This window comes from Peromyscus maniculatus, chromosome 11 (assembly GCF_049852395.1).
Source record: "Peromyscus maniculatus bairdii isolate BWxNUB_F1_BW_parent chromosome 11, HU_Pman_BW_mat_3.1, whole genome shotgun sequence".
NCBI lineage: Eukaryota > Metazoa > Chordata > Mammalia > Rodentia > Cricetidae > Peromyscus > Peromyscus maniculatus.
In genome coordinates, this window is record NC_134862.1 from 11,713,879 (window position 1) to 11,734,576 (window position 20,698).

A 20,698-nucleotide genomic window follows, 5' to 3' on the forward strand; every position below is an offset into this window, starting at 1 on the left:
GGTTAAGTCTCCAACATGCAAACATTGACATTACTATGTGCTTTATGTCCATACATTGAATCACAGACTATCAGCATCTTCTTCATCTTACATTTCATGTGCACACTTATACACATTTAACTCTGCAATTAACTAGAATCAGTCTCACTGCCTTACAGCCAGGAGGACTATATGCTAAGACCCCAAGAAATGTTAGAAACTGCAAGCAGTACCAAATAACATGTATATGATTTTTTAAAAACCCTGCATCAAACACATGTGATGAAGTTTAACCTATAAATTCAAAAGAGAAATTGACAATAATTAGTAATGAAATAGAATGAACATAGCAATGTATTATAATAAAGATGCTTAAGTGTAGTGTGATGGTTAATTTTGACTGTTAAATTAGTTGTATTGAAAAGCACCTAAGAAATTAGTAAAGCATATCTCTTTGAGCATATGTCCAAAGATTATTTACTAAGGTGGTGGATGAGTGTGGGGACGTGCCATAGGCTCATGACCAGAGAGAGTAAAGGGGAATGGAGAAAGCCTGTGGACAAATGTATTCTCTCTCTACTTCTTGCCCACCATGCTGTGAGTTGTACTCTCCACTAGGATGGACTGAGACCTTTATACCCAGAGACAAAATATCTCTATCCTCCCTTACAATCATTATGCCAGGTATTTTACCACACTGAAGAGGAAAGTGAATAATACACATAGCAGTTGTTTAATTCTGGAATTTTCTAATCTTTTCAAGCCATGGTTGAGGACACATAATTGAATCTGCAGAAATCAAGATGGCAAATACAGGCATGAAATACTGCTGCTTTATTCTCTCAACAGGAGCCATGGAACAAAGATCACCTGGATTTCTTTCTACTGTTACCCCCTCTCCATTTCACATGGAACAATTTGGGATACGGGCATGAAATGTAGAACCCACAGTTGAACAGAAAGAATGGTTATCCACAGTGTTGTGGAGTAGGTCTAATGAAAGCAGGGCCCCTTGCTCTTTGACATCTCTTTCCCCACTAACCTGTGCCTTCCTGCTCTTCAATTCCACGGTGAAGGCTTGTAACAGAACAGGAGGAAATTTACACAGAGGAAGTAAGAATGAATCTATAGAGCAAGAGCTATGCCTTAGCAGAAGAAAGAATCCTTCATTTGCTGAGCCCTGGCATTCTACAGCCATGCCACCCCTACCACCTCCCTCGTGTCGGGTCTTCTATAAAAGACTATCCTTTTCACATAGTGCTCTGAGGTGACTTGCACTGACATTTCCTCTTCCTTCTGTCTATCACCACTTTTTCACTTGCAAAATATGTGTGCTAACAGGGCCTCAAGGAAGAAAAGCAAGCTCCTACCCTATAAATGTTACAAAGATGTGAGAGAGAAAAAATCTTATCCAAACACAGGAATCAGCTTTTTCAGTCACTGGAATCTTCTACCTATGACCCCACAAAATCCCCTGGATTTTCAGAAGAAGGGACTTAAATGTTAGAATCCAGACTAGTCGGCTACTCAAGTTGTGATACCCTAAACAGCCTTTTCCTCTCCAGGTATTATTTGATGTGACTCTTTCTGAGAGCCTGTCTGAAACTTTGCAACTTCCTAGCAGTCTCTCTACATGGCTCGATTTCTCATTCTCCCCAAGTGAGATTTGTTGTGGACTAGAATATTCATTTACCTACATAAAGATGTGTTGCTTTTGTTTATGTTAAACTTGTTCAGTTATCAAAAGATGCCTTACTGTTTTACTTTGCCTGCCTAAGGTACCTGATTGGTCTTTTAAAAAGCTGAATGGACAATAGCTAAGCAGAGGAGGGAAAGGCAGGTCTGGAGGGCAGAAAGAAAAGGGGAGCCGGCCTGTCAGGAGGGAGCCAGACTGCCTGACACAGAGGAAGCAGGAAAGTAGGATGGACAGTATGTAGATAAGGTAAATGAGCCTTAGGGCAGCACAAGGATTAATAGCAATGGGTTAATTTAAGTTATAGGGGAAGAAAGCCAGCTAGAAAAAAGCCTAAGTTAAGGCAAAGCATTCATAATTAATAATAAGTCTCCAAGTCATTATTTAAGAGCTGGCTGGTGGGACAGAGAAGGAGTTCAACTAAAGAGGTTGCTACACTCAGGACATCCAGGGCTACTAGTGACTACATTCCCTCCCTGTCTTCCCTACCTCCTGTTAGGGAATCACAGGCATTCAGATTATCTAAAGATTTTCCCTCCACTTGAGACCTATGAGAAGCATTCCTGCCCTCAGCCTTCTGGGCCAGAACTCTCCTCAGTGCCTCAACCATGCTGCTGTTTGTCTTCCTATGATGTTAGTAAATAGTTTAACAATCTTATTTTTCAAAAAGACAATCCTCCTCAGCATCCCTCATGATTCCCAAACCTAAGGCTCTTCATTAAGTAAAACTATCTCTTCCACCAATCTCTGTCTCTGTGAGTGGGTGGTAGGACCTCCAGGCTTCAGTCACAGCTTCCTACATAAGCTCATGGGTCCATTATCCTAGGATTGTCTCTTGCCAGCATGCTTCCCCCTTTTTAACATACTTAAAGCTTTTGTATTCTTAGCATGATTCCCTCAGGCCCTAGTTAAATGCCTGCAAAATGCAAGGAGCTTTGTTCATACTTAGGGATAATGGTTGATGGTGATAAGCAATTATTTCTTTTGCTTAACATTCCAATTCTAGCAATTATACTAATGTTTAACACCCAAGAAAACCCAGGGGCAACATTCAAACCATTAAACATTCCGTATGGTAAAGTAATTAACATGTAATTCTACACATAGCATTAAGATCTATTTTTAAAAATTTCCCACAATTTCCTATAAACAAATCACATACTATAAATTATAAGCATTTATTGAGTTCTAAAAGCTGCAATAAGGCTACTGCTTTTACCAATCATTCCAGTAGTTTCTCCTTTATACATTGATATTTGTAAGCCTGTATTTGTTGTAAGAGCTAATACAGCCTCTGCCCCAACAAAGATTTAACAATCAATCAAAAAGGCACATCAAGCAATCATAGTTGCCACCCCTTTGTGTTGGTAGACCATGAAAGAAGACATAGATCTCCATGGAGTGGGAGATACAAATGGCTTCTTTCACCTTCTCCTGTTTGAGTTTCCCACCTTGTCTCCAGTGCTTGCTCTCCAGCATCCCCTAACCCATGCCTTACTTCCCATTTACTCTCAGGATAATATTTTAAGGGAAGAGGAATCAGGAATAACCGAGAAAAAAAAGTTAAAGAAGATGAAAATGAAGTGGAGGTATCCAAGCCACTGGGATCCAGTTAGGTTTCTATTACAGCAGGAGACACGAAACAGAGTAGTTCAAGAGAAAGATGATAATTATGATTTCAAGATCTCTTTAAATAAAGATGACACAATAAAACATTTGTCGAAGGGGTGGGGGAAATTAACACCAAAGTCTAGTAGTATTTGTTCAGGACTCTTACAGTTAAGTCAGGCCATGCATACCCAGAGATGAGACATTTCTTCACATGAACCTTTGGGCCTTCCTAGTTCATGCAAGCTAACCTTTCAGTATCAAGCCAAATTGGGACTTCTTGAAATATTTTAATTTTGATAACTTTCTACTTGCTTTCAATCTAACAGATTCCCAGAAATTGAGAAAATACCCAGTCTTTTATTTGCAAACAGTTTGACATTTGCCAATACCAATCATCTGTCCTAACAAGATATGATATTTTAACCCTCTCTATTTGAAATCTAAAAACACAACCCAGCCATCACACTGTAATACCTCAGAGTGCCCCTGAAAGATTGATGAAACATGTAGTACTTGTTTTTCTAGAAAAAAGATTTATTTACACAGTTCCGACAACTTTCCAGACCCCCCTGTGATAGAGACTGGAGTCCAGATAATGACACAGCAGTTGTTGGCTAGGACTACATCTTGACCAGGGCAGCTTAGTTACACATTCTTAATGTCTTCTATTCCATTCCAAAGCTGTGTCAGGACTTGAAAGATGGACTTAGGAAATGGGAAAGGTCAGTGGGTTACTTTCTTCCTCCTCTAGTGTGGCTAGTTAGTAAGTCTCCCTTTTCTGCTTCTCACTACCACTTATCTTTTTAATTGTCATATTGACAATGGGTAGCTGAGTTTTGCTTTGTAGAGTCAGCTGGATTTATGGACTCAAGAGCCTAACAAGACTAATAATAGTTTCTAGTGCCCCCCCCCATTTCTGATCTTGGGGAAGTTGCTGACTGAATCTACCACTATTTTGTTCTTACTCATAAAATGGATGTGCTATTAATGCCCATGCTATTGTTCTAAAGACAGTGTCTGACACAGTATAAGTAATTGTTATAATATTTCAAACAGGTAATCTGGTAGTGGGTTTTATCTTGTTTTAAATAGTGAACACACTTTTCCATTCTTTACTCTTTATTTCTTAGTGTAAGCCTTACACTGGAAAAGGTAGATATTAGTTCTAAATCTAAACATAATAGACTTTTTTTTTCCTTCTAGAAAATAAGGATTTAGGGAAAAAATTTAAAAACTGAGAACATTAATCATAGATTTAACTATATTGGCCATATATGCCTCAGTACTTAATTACTTGTTAGTATTGATTAATACTACATTGTGTGGATGTATATTTTTATTTATTAATGAAAAATTAAAAATAAATATTAAAGAATATCTAGTTTTTTTTAAAAAAAATGATTCACTATTATGTGTAAAGCTGCTGTTAACTTCCAAGTGCAGGCTCTTGTTTTAACACAGTAGTCAGGGATAGGTGCCCTAAAGCAAAATCAAGGCAACCTTGAATTGCAACTGTCATCTTAATCTGACTTCTGACAGGTTGGCTAAACCAGGCCAGGTCATGTAATATGATACTTGTCCATTCACTTAAAGGCTTATAATTAGCAAAGCCCCCATTGTCTTCTGGAATTTAATGTTCTTTACTTTCAGGACTCAATTACACTTTGCATGGCAACTGTCTCTGCTAATAAGCTCCTTTTGAGGAACTGAAGGTTCTTTTTCAAGACCCATCATTATGCTTCATCTCTCCAACTGTTCTATTTTAAAGCACAAATATGACTGTCCATAGTCATGATGTTCTTTTTTAATAAAGTTCATCAGAATATAATTTCCTGTCAGCTCCTGTAAACCTGGCATAGTCTACTCACCTAAAAAAATTGTCCTACTTCTATAAATATATAATAATTTTCTAGAACTTATGTAGGATTTAACTCTAATTTGGTAGTGGTTTTTAATCTATAGGATTCTTCTTTGTGGTACTAATGATTAAACTAAAAGACCTGGCTACAACTTACCAACTGTGATACAGCCCCCAAGTCTGAATTAAGTTTTGAAATTGTCAAAGATAGTTCTTGTTGTCTAATCATGAGTAAGCTTATTTCTTTCTTATAGTTAAATTGGTCTATATTCTAAAGTACTATATTAATGAGCATCAGTTTACAAACCTGCACATTTATCCTTTCAAAGATGTTGGACCTCTCATGTGATATTTTGTTTGTACTCTTAACAAATAAACTTTCTCTGAAGGTAAGAGGGCAAAGACAGCCACTAACCATAGAGACCAAGCAATGGTGGCACACAACTTTAATCCCAGCACTTGGGATCTCATGCCTTTGTTTCCAGTAATTGGGAGGCACGAGCACCATTAATCCCAGCAGTAGGAAGGTTGAGACAGGAAGTGATATGGCTGGGTGGAGAAATGCAGATAAGGTGGGAAGAGACAGGAACTCAGTCCTTTTGGCTGAGGAGTCAGGGCCATTCATTCTGAGGATTTGTGGAGAAAAAAATCTTCCCCTTTTGGCTGATGAGTTGGTGAGGTGAGAAGTGGCTGTGGCTTATTTCTACTGATCTTTCAGCACTCACTCCAATATCTGGTTCTGGGTTTTTATTGTAAGACCAAGTAAGATTTGTGTTACACTTTTGTACTTTCTTTTGTTGATTTTTGATGCTAGTGATTTGTATTTTCTTTGGTTTTGGCTTTATTTTTTATAATCTCACTAGAGCTTAATGAATTTTTTTTGCAGAGTTAACTTATATTATTTCATTGACTTTCACTATTTTTCTAAGCATTAAATTTTATTGTTTCATGAGTTTATTAGAATTAATTGCTTTCTTTTTTGCATTGTGTTACTTTTTAAAAATTTTAGCTTCCTATTGTAGAATATCTGATTATTTAATTGAAATTATTCTTTGCATCTACTAAAGGCATTTTGCATAGCAAAGTTTCTTCTCAACATTCAGTCAACTTCCAATGTCTTCAGTATTTCTGTTTTTATTTAGTTCTAAGAATTTGTCCAATTATTATTTTGTGCTTGTCCTTGATACATGAATTATTTGAAGTAAATTATTTAACTTATACATGTTTAGCAGTTTTCTTTTGCTTTAATACAAAACACATTCAGAATGATAACAGATTTTGAAATTATGTTGGAGTCATAACCAATGGCTTAGTGGGTAAAGGTGCCTGCTAAGAGTGGCAATCTGAGTGTTTTTTTTTTTTTTTTTTGATCACTAAGACCCATCTCCATGGGTGGAAGAGGAGAAATGATGCTCTCATAGTGGTCCTCTGATCTTCACACACACTCTGTTGCATTTGTGAACCCTTACACATATACAATTTTTAAAATATATTATTTCATTTTACGTATATGGATGTTTTGCCTACATGTATGAGTGTATACCATATGTATGTCTGTCTGGTGCTCCTAGAAGCCAGAAAAGAGCATTGTATTCCCTGGAACCAGTGTTACAAGTTATTGTGAGCCACCATGTGGGTGTTGGGGAATCAAACCCAGGTCCTCTGAAACAGCAGCCAGTACTCTTAACAGCTGAGACATCACTCCAGCCGAAGCACAGAAAACACACACACACACACACACACACACACACACACACACACACACACACACACAGAGCACACTTTTTAAAAACTGTATTTTTAGAAAGTCTAAATAAGAAGTAGTAGTAGTGCTGGGAATCCGTCGATGTTGTAAGAATATGGACCAACTTGCTGACCAAGAGAACATATCAGTGTTGTAAATCCAGACACAAAGTATCATGCTCCAATAGTCTTCTTAATACATTATCTCCACATTCTTAAAACACACTCATATAAGAACTGTATATTTCTAAATGTATCTGTAAGCTGAAAGGAGACTCTTTTACAAGTGACTGTGATACTCTCACAAGGATAAATCTATCTTTCATAGCCTAGTATAATGATTTTGTAAGATGTTTCCAAGTTGAGAATGCCAACTCTGAACTCCCTACCTTCTGGACACATGTTATTATTAATCATAGTAAGATAAATAAAGAAGTAAGTAGTATGGAAAAGTATTTGTGAATATTAATCATATCATTTTAACATTAAATGTCTAAACTATGCCTTATGCTCCTACTATTTGTATTGCTCTACCATCTATGTGTTATCTATCAATCATCTATCATCAACAGTCTAGCTAATATCTACTTATCGTCTGTCTAGCATCTGTGTAACTATTTATCAAGTACCCATTAGTAATTTATTATAAATGTAATAACTATAGTATTTATATTTTTCTATCATCCATCTATCTATCCACCCATCCATCTACCTATCTATCATTTATCTACCTGTTACCACCTAACTACCTCTCTGTTCATTTATTATCTAGCTAGCTAGCTATCACCTGCAGCTTTGACATGTTCTGTTGTGAAGCAGGTGTTATATTTTTTTCTTGTAGACAGTAGGATCATAAGGGCTACAGGTGTGGCTAAGTTTGGAGCTCTTACCAAGCATGTGCAAGGTTCTGAGATTCACCATCAGCAATGCAAACTAAAACAGAAAGGAAATGGGAACACTAAGGAAAAGAGTGGCATTCAAATTTACAGTATTGTTTACAGGATATGTTGTAAATGGGTTTATTGGTGAAAGCATGTGTACCGCTTAGTACCATGGGGGATTCATGCCTTTACTATTCTGATGTTTTGTAAGAAATGTCTTTAAGCCATAAAGAAGGCCTGAGTGGCATCTGTGGTCATTATCCTATTCTGTACCTTAAACAAACATCACTTCAGTCACCATTATTAATTCCAGCATATTTTTGGTCAAAGAAGATTTAATCTAATGTTTAAAGTTTATTAAAAGAGGAATGACATGTTATGGTACATAAAGATTGTGTGAAATTTCAAGTTCATATGCTGACAGAGAAGAAGCTTTTTCCTGGGACTCTGCTACACCATCCAGTTATGCATTGCCCTTGGATGCATAAAAGCACAACAGATGAATTCAGTAGTTATCATCACATGAATTTGGCCAACAAAGTCAAAATTATCATCAGTTCCTCCCAAAAACTATTGACTACTCTTGGACAAAGGCAACCTTTTAAAGCATTGCCAAGACCACAGGGAACTGAGTGAGGGCTGTCAGTCTGAAACTCTTTCACATTTGGGCGAGTAAATACAGAATAAAGCCATTTTAGTATTCACAGAGTTGGTTGTTTCATCTACTATAGCCACCACCATACGGTAGAAAATGCCTCAGAAATCTTTAATAATAGAAACAACGTTTTTTCCTCATAGAGAATTAATTAATGTGTGTGTTTAGAAATCACTAAGCAATTAACTAACAAAGCGATGAAATATTTATAGGAAACAAAACAATAAACAACATAAATACATTACAGACTGAATATGTTATGCTGAGGATTATTTAAAATCTTATCAAGATACATATTTAATTTTACAATTTACTTGCTGGTTTGTTAAATTTATTTAATTGCCTCATTTGCTATTTAGAGAGGAAGGAATTGTTTTCATATACTGACTTCAACCTCCATGTAGCATTAGTAAATTGGGAAGCAATTTACTTTTAGTATTTTTGGGAAGTGTCATAGAATTAATATACTTTGCAAATGAAAACAAGCAGAATTTTAAATCTTAAGAGAGAAATAAAATTTGATTTGTTTTTCTATTCTTTACAGAAGTGTTAATAACGCTGATAAAGATAAAAATAAATGCATGAACATATACACAAATGTAAATTAAGAATAATTTTAATTAGGCAGTGGTGGTGCAACTTTAATCTCTGCACTGCGGAGACAGAGCCAGGCAGATCTCTGTGAGTTCAAGGCCAACCTGGTCTACAGAGAACCAAGACAGGCACCAAAACAACACAGAGAAGCCCTGTCTTGAAAAACAAACAAACAAACAAAAAAACAACAACAAAAAAACCTAAGCCAAAAAAAAACCCAAGAATACTTTTAAACAAAAACATAACTATATAAATAGCATTTCTCTTTATAAATTATAATAATTGATTTGCTCATAGTTTTAATTATGCAGCATTTTTTGCTTTGTTTTAGTTTTCTAACATCTGAGTTATGTGTGTGTCTATTTGAGTGTATGTGTGGGAAGGTATACACATGCATGTTTGTGTTTGCTCATGTGGGTAGATGTCAGTGGTATCTAGTTTCTGTCTCACTCTCTGTCATAGATTTTGAGGCAGAGTCCCTCACTGAACCTGGTGTTCACTGCAATAACTAGATGGATTGGCAAGTGGGTCACAGGAATCCACCTGTCTCCACTTTCCCAGAAATGTACACCGCTGTGCATTGCAGTTTATGGGATATGAACTAAAATCCTTATGTTTTAATGGCAAGCATTTTTGACCAAATAAGCTGTCTTCAAGCCTCTTGATTAGATTCTTTAAAGAAATTCCTGAGTGAACTTGTATAGGAAAGAGACAGAAACAAAATAAGTACCAATGCACAAAAAAGGAATTAATCAAATGAAGATACACTATTTTAATTTTACTTTTGTCTTCAAAATTAGCAGATGGCTACAGGATGAGGAGGTAGCATTGTTTGGTTTGATTAAATACCTGGTCTGCTTTTACTTTCAGTGGAGATTAATTCTACCTCAAACATATCACAGGATTCATTAGTATAGAGGGACATTTGAGAAAAGCAATGCCACTAAGATGACCGAGGTTACAGGCTGCATTACTAATGCAGAAAAAACAAGGACCAAGTCAAGGTGGTGCTGAACCAGCTGTTACAATGTGCAAATAACCTACAAGAAATATGGCTCATCGTAATTACTCCCAAGTATTTACCCAAAGGACTCCAAGTGAACATATCAGAGGTTTTTGTATGTCAGTGTTTATTACAGCACTAGTCACAGCAGCTGAATTACAGGGCCAACCTAAGGGTCCAACAACAGGGAAGGCTAAGGAAAATATGGTTTATATACACAGTGGAACTTTTTTTCAGTCACAAAGAAGAATGGAGTTACCGTGTTCAAGAGAAAATTGATGTGACTGTAGATAATCCTATTAAATGGATTATGGCAGCCTCAGAAAGACAGATTTTGAATATTTTTCTTAGTCGTCATCCAAAAGCAGCTGAAAGAAGAAAGTGTTTATTTTGTCATAGGGATAGAGACCATCATGACCAGAAAGATGCAGCAAGAGGCAGAGAAGGCACAGTGACAGGAGCAGGAGGCCAGCGAACCACATTGCATCTGCCCTCTGAATGCAGAGAGCATGAACATCAAGATTGGCCCAGTTATGAAATCTCGAAGTTTGCCCCTGGTGTCCCACTTACTCCAGCAAGTGTCCACCCTCTAAAGGGAACCCAACCTTCCCAGACTGTACCTCCAGCTGTGGATCAAGTGTTCAAAGACCCAGACCCGTGAACATTTCACATTATTAACACATACACTCAGTGAATTAAATAAATAAATAATGAAGGGATCCAGAACCTTTGTCTTACAAAACTCAAGCCTACACGACTCACCCCTCCACATAAGAGTTTTTCTCTTGCTACCATAAAATGTCCCAAACCACATATTTTATATGGCAAATAGCTTTATTTTGGCTTATGATGCTGAAAGCTGGTGAGGGACACAATGATTCAAGATTAGGAGGCTTGAGGCTGAGAGGTGGCTTTGTGGATAAAGCACCTGCTTTATCATCTCTGCTTCTGCCTGTATTGTAGCAACTGACAAACAACATTCTTTTCTGTAGATGAATAACATCCCATTGTGTTTATGTATCGTATTTTCTCTGTTTGTCCTTCAGTGAATGTACACTTACACTTAAGATCTTCGTATTTCTTGACTATTGTCAATGATGCTGCAGTCATTCTGGAAGTACACATGTCCTTTCAACATGCTAATTTATATTCTATAGATCTAATACTGACAGGGGTTTATGATATCCCATGGTAATATTTTCTTCACATACTTCTCAGTTTGTTTTCTGAAGTCTTTATTGATACTGGCTACTCTTCCTGAGGTGGTGTGATGAGTTGTGGTTTGATTCACAAACCTCTACTGCAATTTTTACTGTTCCTTGTGTTTCCATAGTGTACTGCACACTTATCTGATGAAATGAAAGAATCCTTTTTTTAGATAACATAGTGTCTACAAAGCCCAATGTCAAAAAGAAATATTGGCCCCAGTGAGGTCTGCAGCTCAGTGAATGAGATGTTTTACAGTACAGAAGGACAGGAATAGATCAATTGCCAGAAGTTCTTATACATATTCTGGTTATATAATTTTAATGCATTCACTATAGAATAAAGGAAAAGTAAATAGACTTACCTTGGAAAAAGCTATACGACCTTGGCATTCATGGTTGCTTTGATGGTCAGTTTTAATTATCAAGTTGGCACAATGTAGAATCAAATGGGAAGACAGTCTCAATGAGAGATTGTCTAGATCAGGTGGGCCCGTGGGCATGTCTGTGAAGTATTATCTTAACTACGTTAATTGATATAGGAAGACCCAGACCACTGTGGGCAGCACTATTCACAGGTTTCGTTCTGGACTGCATGACAGTTGAAGAAACTTAGCTGAGAAATAAAACTGCATTTGGTTCTTTCTGCTCCTAACTGTGGGTATGGCATAACTAGATGCTTCAAGCTCCTGCAAGTTTGGCTTCTCTGCTCTGACAGACTATAACCTGAAACTGTGAGATAAAATGAAATATTTCTACCCAAATTTTTTTTTTGTTCAGAGCACTTTATCACAGCAACAAAAATGTGAATAGGAAAGTTGCCTTCTTGGAAGTATGAGTTTCTTCCATCTTGATAATTAATTTTAACAATTTTAGGTAACTATGGAGTTTATTTTTCTTAGTTTTTCAGACAGTCCTGTCCACTCTGTACACCCTGTACTTCAGAGAAACTTTAACTCACTCTTACTGTGTTCCTGATGTTAGGACTGTGAGAAATCTCAAAACCTATATTTGGTTCTAAGAATTGAGGGAACTTGGGATTCTGATCACAATGTGCAGCTTTCTAGTATTAATTTGGGGTGAAGCCGAGGTAGCTTTGTTTTATGCTGGGCAATTTTAACTGTCAACACAACCTACAATTACCAGGGAGCAGAGTCTCAGTGAGGAATGATATGGACCAAGTTAGCCTGCAGACACACCTGTTGGGAATTGATTTGATTATTAATTGATATAGGAAGACATATCTTCAATAGGGCAGCACCATTGCACAGACAGATTATATCAAAGTAAAGAAAGATAACTCAGTTGAAGCAATAGAGCAGGTCCATGATGGACTATAATGTGGTGATATTTTGTTTATTCTCTAATAAATAAAGCTTGCCTGAAGATCAGAGTGCAGAGCTAGCCACTCTTTAACCGTAGAGGCCAGGCAGTGGTAGCACACACCTTTAATCCCACACTTGGAATTTCATGCCTTTGATCCCAGCACAAGGGAGGAGAAAACAGGAAGTGATATGGCTGGACAGAGAGAGGAATATAAGGCAGATTGAGACAGGAGCTTGGCACCTTTCTGGCTGAGGAGTTGACGAGGTAAGGAGTGACTGTGACTTGCTCCTTTGTCTCTCTGATCTTTCAGCATTTACCCTGATATCTGACTCAGGGTTTCTATTATTAAGACCAGTTAGAATTTGTGCTATACTGCAGCCTGGAATTGTAAGCCAGATACATCCCTTTCCTCCCCAAGTCATTTGTGGTTAGGCTATTTTATTCCAACAACAGAAATGAAAGTAGAACAATCATTGTTCAACCTGCAGGCAGTAGCTTGAAGCAAGTCAGAATCTTGGCTCACTATAAAGATTCACTGTTTTACTTCACAAATAGGATAGCATTTGGCAGCTGCCAGGCTATGTGGGAAATAGGATGCTGGTCAAAGACAAAGCTTTCACTTATAGAATAATAAGATAATAAATGCTAAGCATGGTCACTGAAGATAATAATGCAACAGCTGTCCTTCAGAAACTAGGGCACTGGATTCCAGAAGCCCACAGATGCCACAATCTGCAACATTCAAATTCCCTAAGGAATGTGCTATCATATTTACATCAACCATTTTACATCTACCCATATGCTATGCTTGAAATCATGTCTAGATTACTTAAAATACTGTGCACAGTTTTTCTGTGTACACATGAATTAGACAATATTGTTTAGTGAATAAGAGAGCCTATACAAACATGCAAACAGTGGACATCTAAATACAGACTGATCACAGAAAGAAAATATGTGTTCATTTCAGATACTCTCCACCTGTGGTTGGTGGAATCTTAGATGTGAAATTTTCAAATGTGGAGGGCTGGTTATGTGCTTTACACTTTAAAGTTTCTAAAAGAATGTATCATATGTTTCTTCCTAAATAAATACCCCCACACTTGCCCCAAATGGTGATGATCAGTGATGATGGAAGTTGTTTACCTGATGTAGTAATGGATATATAGTGCCTATATACGTTAGACATTATTTCATATCTTTCATATATATATATATATAAATTCATCAATTTGTTTCAATTGTGCTGAAACATATACTCCATATACCAAATTACCAATTTTCCCATCCTTGGACTCATTTAAGCAGGATCCATGATCACTTTTTAGGAACATTTTTTCTTGTTGCTGGAGGGCTTCTCTCCAGGTTCCACCAAGCCCTGCAGTCCCACAATCCACGTATAAAATAATCACTCAGACGCTTATATTATTTATAAACTGTATGGCCATGGCAGGCTTCTTGCTAACTGTTCTTTTATCTTAAATTAACCCATTTCTATATATATACCTTGCCACGTGGCTGGTTGCTTACCGGCGTCTTTACATGTTGCTTGTCCTAGAGGTGGCTGCTGTATCTCTCCCTCTCTCTTCCTGTTTCCCCAATTCTCCTCTCTCTTTGTCCCGCCTATACTTCCTGTCTGGTCACTGGCCATCAGTGTTTTATTTATATAGAGCAATATCCACAGCATCTTCTAGTACTCCTTGTTACTATTTTTTTAACTATGAGGTATTAACAAATGAACATGTAAGCACTAATAATTTATTTATCAAATGGTAACTTATTCCCTGGTTTGTCTATGAATGCTTTAAATAGAATTCTAAAATTACTAAATGTATTTTGATGCATATTAATAATTTATTCTAATAGTAAAATCTATTTTTCATAATTCTAACATTTTATTTTTATTAATAAGTGATATTATCCCAACTGGTAACCTTTAGCTTATAAGATTTTGCTATAAAGCCAATATTCTGTCACTTACTTTTGTCCAGGTATGTAGTACTTTTGATTTAAGGTATTCTTACATTTATTATAAAATTATGTTTGTCAGAGAAGCAATAGCAATGTTTGTAAGAGACTGACTGCATCAAGTCTCCTGTTAAGCAGCCCGGGAGACCCTCTTCCCTAGCTTACATGATACTGTGTTAATTTTAAAGAAATCAACTAACTGCAACAGCTCTTCTGTCCAAGGTCAAGACACCTCCAGACCCAGCTTCCTTCAACAACATTTTTTTTTTCAGTAAGAGGCCCCAGAGTACACTCAGGAGGAATTCATAGTGCACCAGTCAAGAAAGGGCATGTTCAGGAGTCAACTCATATGGCTAGTAGTCCTTTGATGTCACAAGCTTAAAAGCCCCCATGTGACATATAACTTTCCTCAGAAGAAAAATTCAACCATGGAAAGGTATCATGGTGATTTACACCTCCACTAAAGAACCACTGTAGTGGGTAGATGTTCCAGCTTTGACCTGGAAGTACTACCCCCAATGAGGTTTCCGGTAGCTGTCTCACCTATGAAGGGCCAAGAGAGGAGCCCTTAAGACCTGAGATCCGAATATGCTGGCTCTCTTGGTTCCTGGATCCTGGACGCTGGAGGTAGATTGAGCAGAGTTCTCCAGAGAACACCACTGGACTGTGCTACATCTTTCCTGGACCCTGTAACCTATCCCTTTACTTGTAAGTTACCCCACAAAATAAATCTCCCTTTTAACTATGTGGAGTTGCCTTAATAATTCCACTAATAAATCACAAACTCCCCATTCTCTCCATCCAGTCAACAAGCCACTGCCCTCTGATCCCTTCCTTTGGGTTCCCAGTGGACACTCCTACCTGGGAGAGAGATCTTAGCTCACAGCGCCTGACCTCCCTCTACAAAGATTTTTATATTTACAATGAGCCCTGTGCATCATGATGACACTCATGGCCAGTGAGTAAACCCGTTTCAACAGGTGTCACTGGCAACTCTTGCCAAGAACAGTTAGAAGGGGTTCCAAACTTCCAAAAGTCCCAACTTCTGGCACTTGCTAATCAGAGGCTGCCTCAGTGTCTTTGATACTTTATGCCCAGTTATTCCACAACACCATCCCATGCTGTCTGAAAAATCTATGAACTACAATCTTAAGTTTATGAATAAACAGATTTGATCCATTATGTCTCAGCCGTCAGTTTAATTTTGTTCCGCATCCTCTTCTTTTTTTTTTTTTTTTTTTTTTTTTTTTGGTTTTTCGAGACAGGGTTTCTCTGTGTAGCTTTGCGCCTTTCCTGGAGCTCACTTGGTAGCCCAGGCTGGCCTCGAACTCACAGAGATCCGCCTGCCTCTGCCTCCCAAGTGCTGGGATTAAAGGCGTGCGCCACCAACGCCCGGCCGCCGCATCCTCTTCTTGAGGCTACTGAAGGTCATTATTAAATGGAATTTCAATGTGAGAGATGAATTAACCATAAAATGCTCCCAGTTTTCTTAAAAATACCTTCCTTGAACTTCTGGCTATAGCCTGAAATGTGTAGAACAAATCCTTTCTTCCATAGCTGCTCAATATACAAGATCTATATTGTACAAGGTATATAGTATATACTATATAATATGACTTAAATCATTCATGGTATATAATATAAAGTATTTACTATACAAAATATAGTATAAGAAATGACATATCAGTACCATGTAATATACACTATACAGTATATAGTAAAGATGGACCTTCAAAGTGTATGTATATTAAGCAGTATTTAGTATGTGTATACTGAACACAAAATGGTAATTACTTATACAATGTAAAATATGCAATATATATTATAATTACATAGTATTCAGTGTATAGTGTATAGGACACTGTATACAGTGCATAGTATTTATTGTAAATTATACATTATAGATTCACTACAAGTATTTAGGGTCATAGCAAATAAGAGAACATGTCTCAAACAAGGTGGACAGTGAGGACCCACACCCAAGGTTGAGCTCTGACCTCCACAAACATGCCCAAATTCACACACACGCACGCACACTTAAATTACGAAGCTGATAGTGGGCTTCTCCATAGGTGCTGATTTTTCTGCCAAGAACGGATCCATCTGCTTTCGATTCAGTGGCCAGCTTTCCCTCAACTCCACTCACACGTGTGAAGAATTACCCAGATACTCCCTTCTATATGCAAACATTATTGACTTGCTTTCCTCGCTTCCTTTGGATTAAAAGGAGGAGGAGAGGGTTTCTTCCTTAAATTTGTTAATTAGACCCATCTGTTATTGGCATTGTCATTCATGAAGACTGTCTGACCTGTGGCCTGAGTCCACTAAGGACACCAGACCACAAATGCCGTTCAGATCGATGGCAGCATTCTGAAGGAGGCAGGGAGGTGCAGCATCTGCAACAGGCTGCTTCTAAGATCACTGGGTAGGAAAGGAACAGATATGCTAAGGGATAAATGCAATCCAAATGCTGTTTACTCTCTCTTCATTTGCCTTTTTGTGTGTTTGTGTGTGCATGTGAGCATGCACCTGTGTGTGCAAATGTACACAAGGCAAAGTGGAAGACAAAGGACAGTCTCAAGTGTCTTCCTTCATTCCTTTCCAACTTATTTACTCATTTAATTTTACTTATCATTGTGTATGGTGGTAGTGGTAGTGGTGGTGGTTGTGGTGGTGTGTGTGTGAAGACCGGCTTATACCACAGCGTGTATGACTTTCAGGCGTCACCATTTTTCTTCTTCTGAGGTTAGGTATTGTGATAAAGTTCAGGCTGTCAGGCTTGTGTGTCAAACACCTTTCCCTGCTGAGCAATGATTCCTGCCCTCCATTATGATTTGTTTGTTTGATTTTGAGACAAGGTCCCTCACTTTTATTGACATCTCTCCAATTAAGCTAGAGGGGCTACCATTAACATATAGATATATGCCTGTTTCCACTAACCCAGTGGTGAGGTTACAAGCATGTTCTACCATGCCAACATTTTACATGGGTTCTAGAGACAGAACTCAGTTCCTCATGCTTGTGCAGCAGGAATTTTATTGACTAAGCTATGTCTCCATCCCCTTATTTATCTTCTTAAAGACAGAGTCTCAGTATTCTACATAGGCTAGACTTGAGCTCTTGAACTTGTAAAGTATCCTAGCTTTAATTCCCCAAGCAGCTGGGACTCTGAAGGCTGCTTTCCTTCTTAGCGTCATATTTTATCTCTGTAGAACATATAGCTGAAATGTATTAGAAAAAATGATTATGAAGATTGTAAAAGAGACAGCCATATGAACATCAGCTATGCCTCAGTGTATGTATGTGTGTGTCCTAGTGTATGCAGGTACATATGTGTATATATGTGTGTGTATATATATGTGTGTGTGCATATACATATATATGTGTGTGTATGTGTGTAGAATGATAGATAGATAGATAGATAGATAGATAGATAGATAGATAGATAGATAGATGGATAGATAGAGATGATAGATAGATGATAGGTAATCATGTGTGCTCCTCCATTTAAAAGCCAGAGATTAAACTCAGCTGTTGTTTCTCAAGTTCCATTTATTTTATTTATTTATTTTTGCTTTGTTTTCGTTTTGAGACAGGCTCTCTTACTGGCCAGGAGATTGCCACTTAGGGAAATCTGGCTGGCCAGTGAGCCCCAGTACCAGACTATCTCCTTCTATGTCCAGTGTTAGGATTATAAATCTGTACATGCCACCATGGCTGACTTTTCTATACAAATGCTTGATATTTGACTTGGACCCTCATGATTGCTCAGTATGCACTGCCTGGGCTATCTCCCTAGCTCTTAATCAACACCCAAGTTACTTTACTGTCTCACAGTACCCTGTGAGAAAATATTGCACAATCTGTTTTCTAGGTGTATTGACTGAAGCTTGAGACAAGTCAGATTCCTCAGTCTCAGAGTTAAAGTATGGCAAAACCAACATTCAAAACCCATCCTCCTTCCTAGAAGAGCTGCACATGGTAGTTGTCAACATTAGAGTAAAAACTGGCAAACTATAAACTAGCTATTCATTGATATAGAGACTAAAAACATTCTCATTTCTTAGTTAAAAACAGGGTTTAGGGAGATGGATCTGGTGGTGAAATACTTGCCATGCAAGCATAAGGACTGACCTGTGGATCCCCAGAACCTGAGGAGAAGGAAGCCAGGTGTGGAGGTGTGCACTTACAATTCCAGAGGAAGGGGCAGAGGCAGGAGGATCCCTGAAGCTTACTGGCAGCAACTTAGCCTACTTGTTGAGGTTCAGGCCAGTTAGAGATAATGTCTCAAAAATAATGGCATTTCTAAGAGATGATATCTAAGGTTGTCATCTGTCCTTTAAATGCTTACTCAGACATCTGTACTTGTGTCTGCACACACACACACACACACACACACACACACACACACACATTCACATGCACACATGCACACCAAAAATATTGAAAAAGAAAAGCAATTAAAACAAAAAAATGGTGGTATATATAGACTGACCCATGAACATGTGGAATTCCCACCTTGATATCTCTGAAGAATATTAAAACACAGCTTTTGAACACCCATTTAGATGTTGTGTGTGATTATTCTGTGACAGGTTGCTGTCAAAGGAACTGCATGGCTTCCTGATATCTAGCAGGTTAAAGAGGTTTGCAGACTTCTGAAAGCTTCCTGACCTCTACAGAGAAGTTTGTAGACCTCTGCACTGAGTTTTATGTGTATTGAACCTTGACCATGCCTCAGAAGGACCTGGAGGGCACTTTAGAGATAGATGCCTGGCCCTCCATCTAGAGCTTCGGATATTTTAGTTCTGGGGCAGGGCAGGAGCACTACATTTATAAAATGCTTCCTGTACCAGAATTGATTCTAGTCTCAAGATCAGCCCTTGAAAACCATTGTTCAGGATGAATTAGTGATAGTGTAAACAGCCAGCTTGTTCTGCCCAACATTTCAACAAAGCCAGTACTAGAGGCTTTAAATTGTGGTTTATTCAGAAAGCCAACAATCTGAGAAGTCAGTTCATAAATATCATACAGATCTGTCTTGCACCTCATCTTTAATCAGCAGATTAGAGAGGGAGGAAGGAATGCCTGCAATCATTAAAATGTCCTGTCCTTCTGGTAAAGTGGTCAGTCTTGTCTCTGAGTATAATGGGTCAGTGATTTTGTCCTCATCTCTTATCTCTCTTTGTAGCATGAAGAAACTTTACAAGCACCAGAGCCACTATGCCTTGAATCTTCTCTAAGTCTGATATTAGAATGACATCTTGATTAAAGGTTGACTCAGAGCAAACAAATAAATGTGTACTTGTAAATTTCCTTCGAACAATATAAAGAGCAAATGTATCTTTTATTGTAGACCACACAGTATCTTATCATTATGCCTCTATCTTTGGTAAGAAGAATTTCTTATTTGTTGAGACAGTGTGTGTGTGTGTGTGTGTGTGTGTGTGTGTGTGTGTGTGTGTGCATATGTGTGTACATGTTTGAGTGCACATGTGTGTGAGCACATATGTATATGTTTCTAGGGGCTACATTTGTTGGTATGGGTGCATATAAACATGTCTGGAGGCCAGAGAACTTAGGTGCTGTTTGCTAGGCATCTTCTACATATTTCTTAAATAGTCTATCAGTGGTTTGGAAATTTACCAAAGTATGCTGGGCTAGCTATGCTCTGAGCTTCTAGAGACCCATCCATCTCTATCTCCCATCTCCTTAACATCAGGATTATAGCATGCCACACCTGGCCTGGCTTTTTAAGTGGGTTCTTCGGCTTCTGAGGCAATCACTTTGTCAATTGATGCCAATTGTCCAGTATGTTATTTTTCCTGATAAAATTATTTACCCATTACTTCAACTTGTCACTTTTGCAGCTAGAAGTTCATCCTTTTATTATCTATGTGGTTCTTCAATTCTGTATATTCTTTGAACATTGACCTTCTAGTGAGTCTTGAACAACTGTTTGTATTTTCTCTATTTTTAAACCTTGATGCAAACAGGGATCATACAGTGTACAGAAAATTCCCATCATCATGCAGGGCCACATGCACTGTGGTGGTGAGGTGGGAATTAGAAGCCAGTAGACATTCAGGTTTCACATTCTACACGTAGGAGCATAGGGATGCTATTCTCTATGAGCTGTGGGTTCTTCTTCTGAGAAATTAGCAAGGTTTTACCCATCTTAC